This window comes from Elephantulus edwardii, unplaced genomic scaffold (assembly GCF_000299155.1).
Source record: "Elephantulus edwardii isolate Elephantulus edwardi_28Jun2011 unplaced genomic scaffold, EleEdw1.0 scaffold00047, whole genome shotgun sequence".
NCBI classification, from domain to species: Eukaryota; Metazoa; Chordata; class Mammalia; order Macroscelidea; family Macroscelididae; genus Elephantulus; species Elephantulus edwardii.
The window spans coordinates 18160238-18166596 of record NW_006399797.1 but is presented as its reverse complement, the minus strand read 5'-3'; the positions used below and the strand labels follow the sequence as shown (position 1 = coordinate 18166596).

At 38.9% G+C, this 6359-nt stretch overlaps 1 protein-coding gene across 2 annotated transcripts in view; it reads left to right on the top strand.

The window, feature by feature from the left end:
• The window catches only part of PTPRR (protein tyrosine phosphatase, receptor type, R), a 462079-nt gene that overhangs the window by 434511 nt on the left and 21209 nt on the right, over positions 1 to 6359 (top strand). The gene's annotated exons all lie outside the window — the stretch shown is intronic.

Below are 6359 nucleotides of genomic sequence, written 5' to 3'. Positions count from 1 at the left end.
AATAAAAGAGGTGATAGTGGGCATCCTTGCCTAGTTCCTGTTCTTAAAGGGAATGCCTTTAACCTCTCTCCATTAAGAACAATGTTGGCTCTTAGGTTTTCATAGATACTTTTTATTCAGAGGCAGTTAATTGCATGGGAGGAGATTTCCCATCCTTCTCCCGTGGAGCAAGTGGTGGCCTTGAATTGGCTCAAGATGGAGCAGAGTTCAAAGCTGTTGTACATAGGGTCACTGTGAGTTTCAAGCAACTTGATGGCACATAACAGCAACAAACGGGAAAGATTTGTTCGAAAACACTGAAAGTTGGGTTCTGTTCAGTTACTGACAGAGCAAATATTCATTATTCATCTTGTCTTCCTTCCAAGTTGTGCTTGATGCTTCAAATACAGCATTAAACAACATAAGTGAGGCCCATGTTCTCTTAGAGCTTATATGTTAACAGAGAGAAACAGAAAATAAGCAAAGAAGGAAAGAAGGAAACATGATCATTTTGAACAGAAATAAATGTCATGAAGTAATAAAACAAAGACGGTTACAAGGGCTGGCCCTCTTAGACCTCAGGTCTACAACCTAGACTTTACTAAAAATGAGACTATATCGTTACTTTTAAGATTGATTTTAAAAATGAACATTTAGTTCTTCTAAATTGGAGTAGATTTTCCTTCTTCCATACTTCTAGAGTCCCTGGACTTCCTCTCTCAGGCATCCCCTCTCCTCCTACTCATTGTCTCCTTTTAAGTGTTTCTTGAAGTGTTTCTAAATGTATATCAGTTCCCTTTTTCTTCATAGTTTTGACTCACTCACTAGAGACTGTTCACCCCATTCTGGTTAAGATTTCTGACCCTCAAAGGAGACTGCTCGGGTTTTGCATCCTGGTTCCCATAATTTTCTGGTTAAGTTTCTTGCCTTGGACAAGTCGCTGAACTACTGCATACTTCAGTGTTCTTTTCTGAAAAATGGAAAAATTAATAACATCTACTTAATACAATAAGAGAGATTAAAATAGATAATCTGGCACATAATGAGAATTCAGTCACTTACATTTGTTATAAGTAATAAATACAGCAGCTCTGGTGGCCTAGTGGCAAGAAGTTGCACTACAATCCTCAAGGTACACAGTTTGAATCCACCAGCTGCTCCTTAGAGAAGGATGGGCAATCTCCTTCCCTCTGAAAATATGCTAGAGAGTCAGCAATGGGTCAGATCTAACTTGATGGTACATGACAAAAAACTAAACGCATATCTATAAACTGGAGATAAGAATATATTCCTTGCAGGGTTGCTGTAACATTTAAATGAGATTAATCCTGTGAGATAGTAGAATGATCAATCTATGTTTCTTATCACAATGCTAACCTAGAGACACTCAGCCTCTCTAATAGTTCAAATTTATCAGCTGTTCCAAGTATAAAGATAAATATTCTCCTCCCATCCCATTTACAGCCATGAAAACCCAATGGAGGGTCAGTTATGAGTTGTTTCTGACTCAACTATAAAGTTTTGGTTGTTGGTTTTGAGGTTTTACTAATCCTTTTTCATCTTCCCTACTTCCCTCTTTCCATAGCTCAATATAAGTGTGACTGCTTCCAGCAAGATATTTTCTTTTTATATTAGATCTACTTTCATTTTCTCCTCCTCTCCTCTTGTACTTGCCATCTTGAATGCCTGCAAACCTCATGCCTTCCATCTGGTACAGCTCATCTCTCTCTCTGATAGAATCTAGTCACTGTCCTGCAAACCTTCACCCAAAAGAGAAACCCTGCATCAGAAGATAAGAGCTCCTCTCCCCAGGGTCTTGATCTCTCCTGTGTGTGGCCTCTGCAAACAAGAATCCTGCATGGGGCCCAAAATCTTTTAGAGAACTGCAGTCCATACCCCTGAACCTTTCCTTTCTTCTGTCTAGTGCCAGAGCTCCATGAATCCCAGGCACTTGAAAGATCTAATCTTACTCCAGACTAAGTAGTGTCATGTTCCCTGACTCTTCTGAGAACACTCTGGAAAATGGACTTGGCTTGTTAACAACCTTTTGTCTCCTACTGATATTAAATCTTGCCTATTTACACTCCCCTCTCCCGCCTCCTTCACCAGCATTCAGACTGACCTCCACCTTGGGTTCCACTTCCTAGTTGCATTCTCCTCTCAAGCTCACTAAATTGTCCTCTAGTTTTAAACGGAGTCACAAATACATTTGAAAAATCATTTTGTAAACCATGTAACAATGCTTTTTCTATCTGCTCCTTCCTTCCTAAAGCCAATGGTCAGAAACTGCAGCCTTGGCCCCCTAATTGGAGTCACCACCAAGGTCTTCCCACAGAATTTGCCTTTTGACTCATGATAGGATCTTCAAAACAGAGCCAACTGCTCTGCTGATCTGAATCCCACAGTCTCCTGACCACCCTAGATTTGAATCGCTGCCAATATATGTCTCAACATCTTTCTATCTGATTTATTAATCAGGATCTTTCTCCATGGATTCTTTCTGACCAGCTGCTCCTATTGTTTATGAAACGGATCTTCTCCTTAAAACTCTCCTTGAAAAGTCTTCCCTCTGCCTTCCTTCCTTCCCAGGGTCAACATCATTTTTTTTTCTTCTCTTCCTTCTTTTGGTCACTACCCCCATAATGAGAAACAAAAAATAAAACCTTCCTCTTCTTTTCCACCTATCTTATACCCCTTTTCTCCTCCCTGCTCCAGTTCTTCAGCATTTTCCTATCACACCATTGTTGGGCGCCCAATTCATAGCAACCTTATACAGAGCAGAACAAAACATTACCAGGCCCTACACCATTGCTTTGGAAATTCTAGTTGGTAGCAGAACACCGTGTCCTTGTCACAAGCCAGTGAGGGGAAATGACATAGCAAATCCAAGCTGCTACCTTTCTGCTCTTGCAGCTGTTCCTTTATCTGTCCTTCAAACCTTGTCCCCAGACCCTTGTCTTTCTGGCTTAACTTGACTCCAGCTTTGGATCCATCTTCAGACATCCCAGATGCACTATTCTACCTTGGGGATATTGATCTATTCATGCGATCCCCACCACCCTACCATGCTCTTCAAAAGAGATGTCTAACTTGATACCCAAAACAAGTCTGAAAATAGAAAAAAGGTACTGTTTACTCATTTCTTTTTAAAGAGAAACAAATCCTTCAAGAGACAATAACTTTGCATGATTATGTAGCTTAACCCAATAAAAGCTTTGCCATCAAGTAGATTTCTGACACACAGTGATCCCATAGGGCAGAGTAGAACATCCTTATAAGGTTTTAAAGTCTGTAAATATCTACAGAAACAGACAGCCACATCTTTCCCCCATGGAGCAGCTGGTAAATTTCAACCATCAGCCTTTTGGTTAGCAGGTAAATGTTTAACCACTGTGCTATAGGACTCCTCTCATGTAGCCTAAAGAGTGCAAATTAGACCTCTTCAGAATCCATAACATTTAATTGCTATTTCAGAAGAATTACATCTTGTAGATAAAAGTTACAGGCTGTCAGGATATGTTTATTGTAAAACTTCCAGACAAAGACCTATCTTGGACAGTGTTCTTCCAATTAAAAAAGACTAAAACACTGAAAACATAACACCATCATTTTAAAAACAATGTTTATTATGAACCAGAATCACATCATCAAAGAACGAAATTATGTTGTCATCAATTGCCTTAGCAGCACACTTTAACAGTATATGTTGTTGTAGATTGCCATCCAGTTGAGCACAACTCCCAGTCACACTATGAACAAAAGGCCTGAAGCCTTTCTATAACTATCATCATTTCTCCTAGTTCATAGGGTTTACAGAGGTATGTGGTTTAGAAAGTGGATGCCACTCATGCTTCCAATGACAATATATACATGTACTTAATAGTACATAGGTCATCTTACCCCAAAATATCCATCTATGAATGCTTAAAATGTCTACATATGATGAATGTCTAAACTGTGTACATATTATTGTTAGGTGCCGTTGAGTTGACTACAACTCATAGCAACTCTATGAACAATGAGCCAACCTCACCATCTCTAACATATCTGACCCCATTGCCACAGTCACTATGTCAATCCATGTCAACCAGGGTCTTCTTCTGCATTCACCCTCTACCCTTCCAAGCATGATGTCCTTCTCTTAGGACTGCTCCCTCCTGGAAACTTGACCAAAGTATTTCCTACAGAGCTTCAAAATCCCTGCCTCCAAGGAGAAAACTTGGCTCACCCTCTCCAGAACATACCTGTTTGTTCTACTGACAATTCAATACTCTTCTCCAGTACAACTCAATGGCACTGAATCTTCTTCAGTCATCTTTATTCATTGTCCAGCTCTCAGATGCATAGCAAGCAATTGAGACTATTGTCTGTATCAGGCACACATTAGTCTCTAGACTGACACCATTGCTGTTTAGCAATCCAGAGAGAACCTTGACAGCAGATTTTCCCAGTGCAAGTCATCTTTTGATATCCTGATTGCTAGTGCCAAGAGTGTTGATTGTGAATCCAAGCAAAATGAACTCATTAACAACCTTAATCCTTTCTCCAAATTTCATGATATTCCCTCTCGCCTGGGGTGGTGAGGATCTTTGTTTTCTTCATATTGAGACGCAATCCATATTGATGACTGTAGACTTTGACTTACTGTAACTAATGCTTCAAGTCCTCTTCAGTTTTGGTGAGCAAAGTTATGTCATATGTAAAACACAAGTTGTTGATGAGTGTTCCTCCAATCCTGATGCCACATCCTTCTTCATGAAGTTCAGCCTCCTGAATGATCTGTTCTGCATATAGACTGAAAAAAGTATAGAGAAAGGATTCATCCCTGACACACTCCTTCCTTGGTTTTTAACCATGCAGCATTCCCTTGTTCTGTTCAGAAAGCAGCTTCTTGGTATAGGTTCTACACAAGCACAATCAAGTGTCCTGGGATTCCCATTCTTCTCAATGTCTACATGTCTAAAATGTCTACAGTACTATTAGAGAGCCAGTCATTCCTTCATAAAGTCTATTTATCCTGCAAATATGAGATGAAGGTAACACTACGACGTCGCAACTAAAAACATGTATTTTTTAAATCCCTTTCCACTCTCTCCACAAGAAAATATTTATAAATGTTAATGTACTAATGGGTCTGAAAATTCCCCTACAAAGAAACTAATGTAACATCACTTAAATTGTCTTTTGCCAACTTATTTGACCATAAAAACATTTAAGTGGGAGCCAGATAAGTTATAAAATATTAAATATAAATTCTCTTTAAAGAAGTTTGATCATTAAGAGATTGTTAGAGATAAAATAGTGATTTGAGCCTGGATGGGGGGGAAAATATCAAATTGGTTTTGAGTCATTGCAGTCTCACTGCTCACATGGTTTTCTTGTGTGTAATCTTTATAAAAGTGGAACACCAGGCCTTTTTTTCATGTTGTTGTGAGGTATGTTTAAAGCACCACGCTGTACGTTAGTTGAACAGCACAAACCATTAATGTCACCCAGGGGCCTTCGAGCCTGAACAGAGACTATTAAAAGGTGAAGAGAAAGGTTGAGATTGGCTCAGTGGAAACATCCAAGTGAGTATAATAAAAGAATAAGACACAATGTCATAACATTAATGTTTTTTTAGGAAGCTTTGGTGGTATAGTCCATAGGAAATTGCCTACTAACCCAAAGGCAGCTTCTATCCAAAGAGTTGAATCTATCGGTAGCTGTAGAGAGGAAAGGTGGCCGGCCAGTTGCCTCTTATTTCAATTTACAGTCTCGCAACTCAAGTGAAGGTCACTATGAGTTAGAACCAATTATATAGTAGCAGATGTTTTCTACTCTACAGAGTGTAAACTCCTTTCCTATTCATTTTTTGTTGTTGTTGCTATGAAGTTTAAAAAAAATTATTTTAAATAGTTTGCATACAAAATTCACATGTATTATGTTTCATTCATATACATTGTTTTTTACGCATTCCTTCATCCCCAGTGCTTCATGGTCATTCCCACACAAACTTCATAGTTTATGCATGTTCTTTTTACAGTTGACCCCACCACTTTTATCTATCTCCTCTGAGAAGTTCCAGGGCCTTACTCACAGCAAACAAAAAACAAGGAAAGATTTTGAACACCTGAAATGGGGCCTTTTTCTGGACTAAAGATAATAAAAAAATTAGAGAATTGGGAGAATAAAAATCCTGATTTTTAAAAATGACAAAGTCTGATCATCATTATTCAACATGGCAACAGTCAATAATTTACACCCAAGATAGTGATTTTTTTATATGTATAATCCCAGAACACTTAATTGTGCTAATGCGAAACCTATACTTGGACCAAGAGGCAGTAGTCAGAACAGAGCAGGGTAACACTGCATGGTTCAAAATTGGGAAGGGTGTA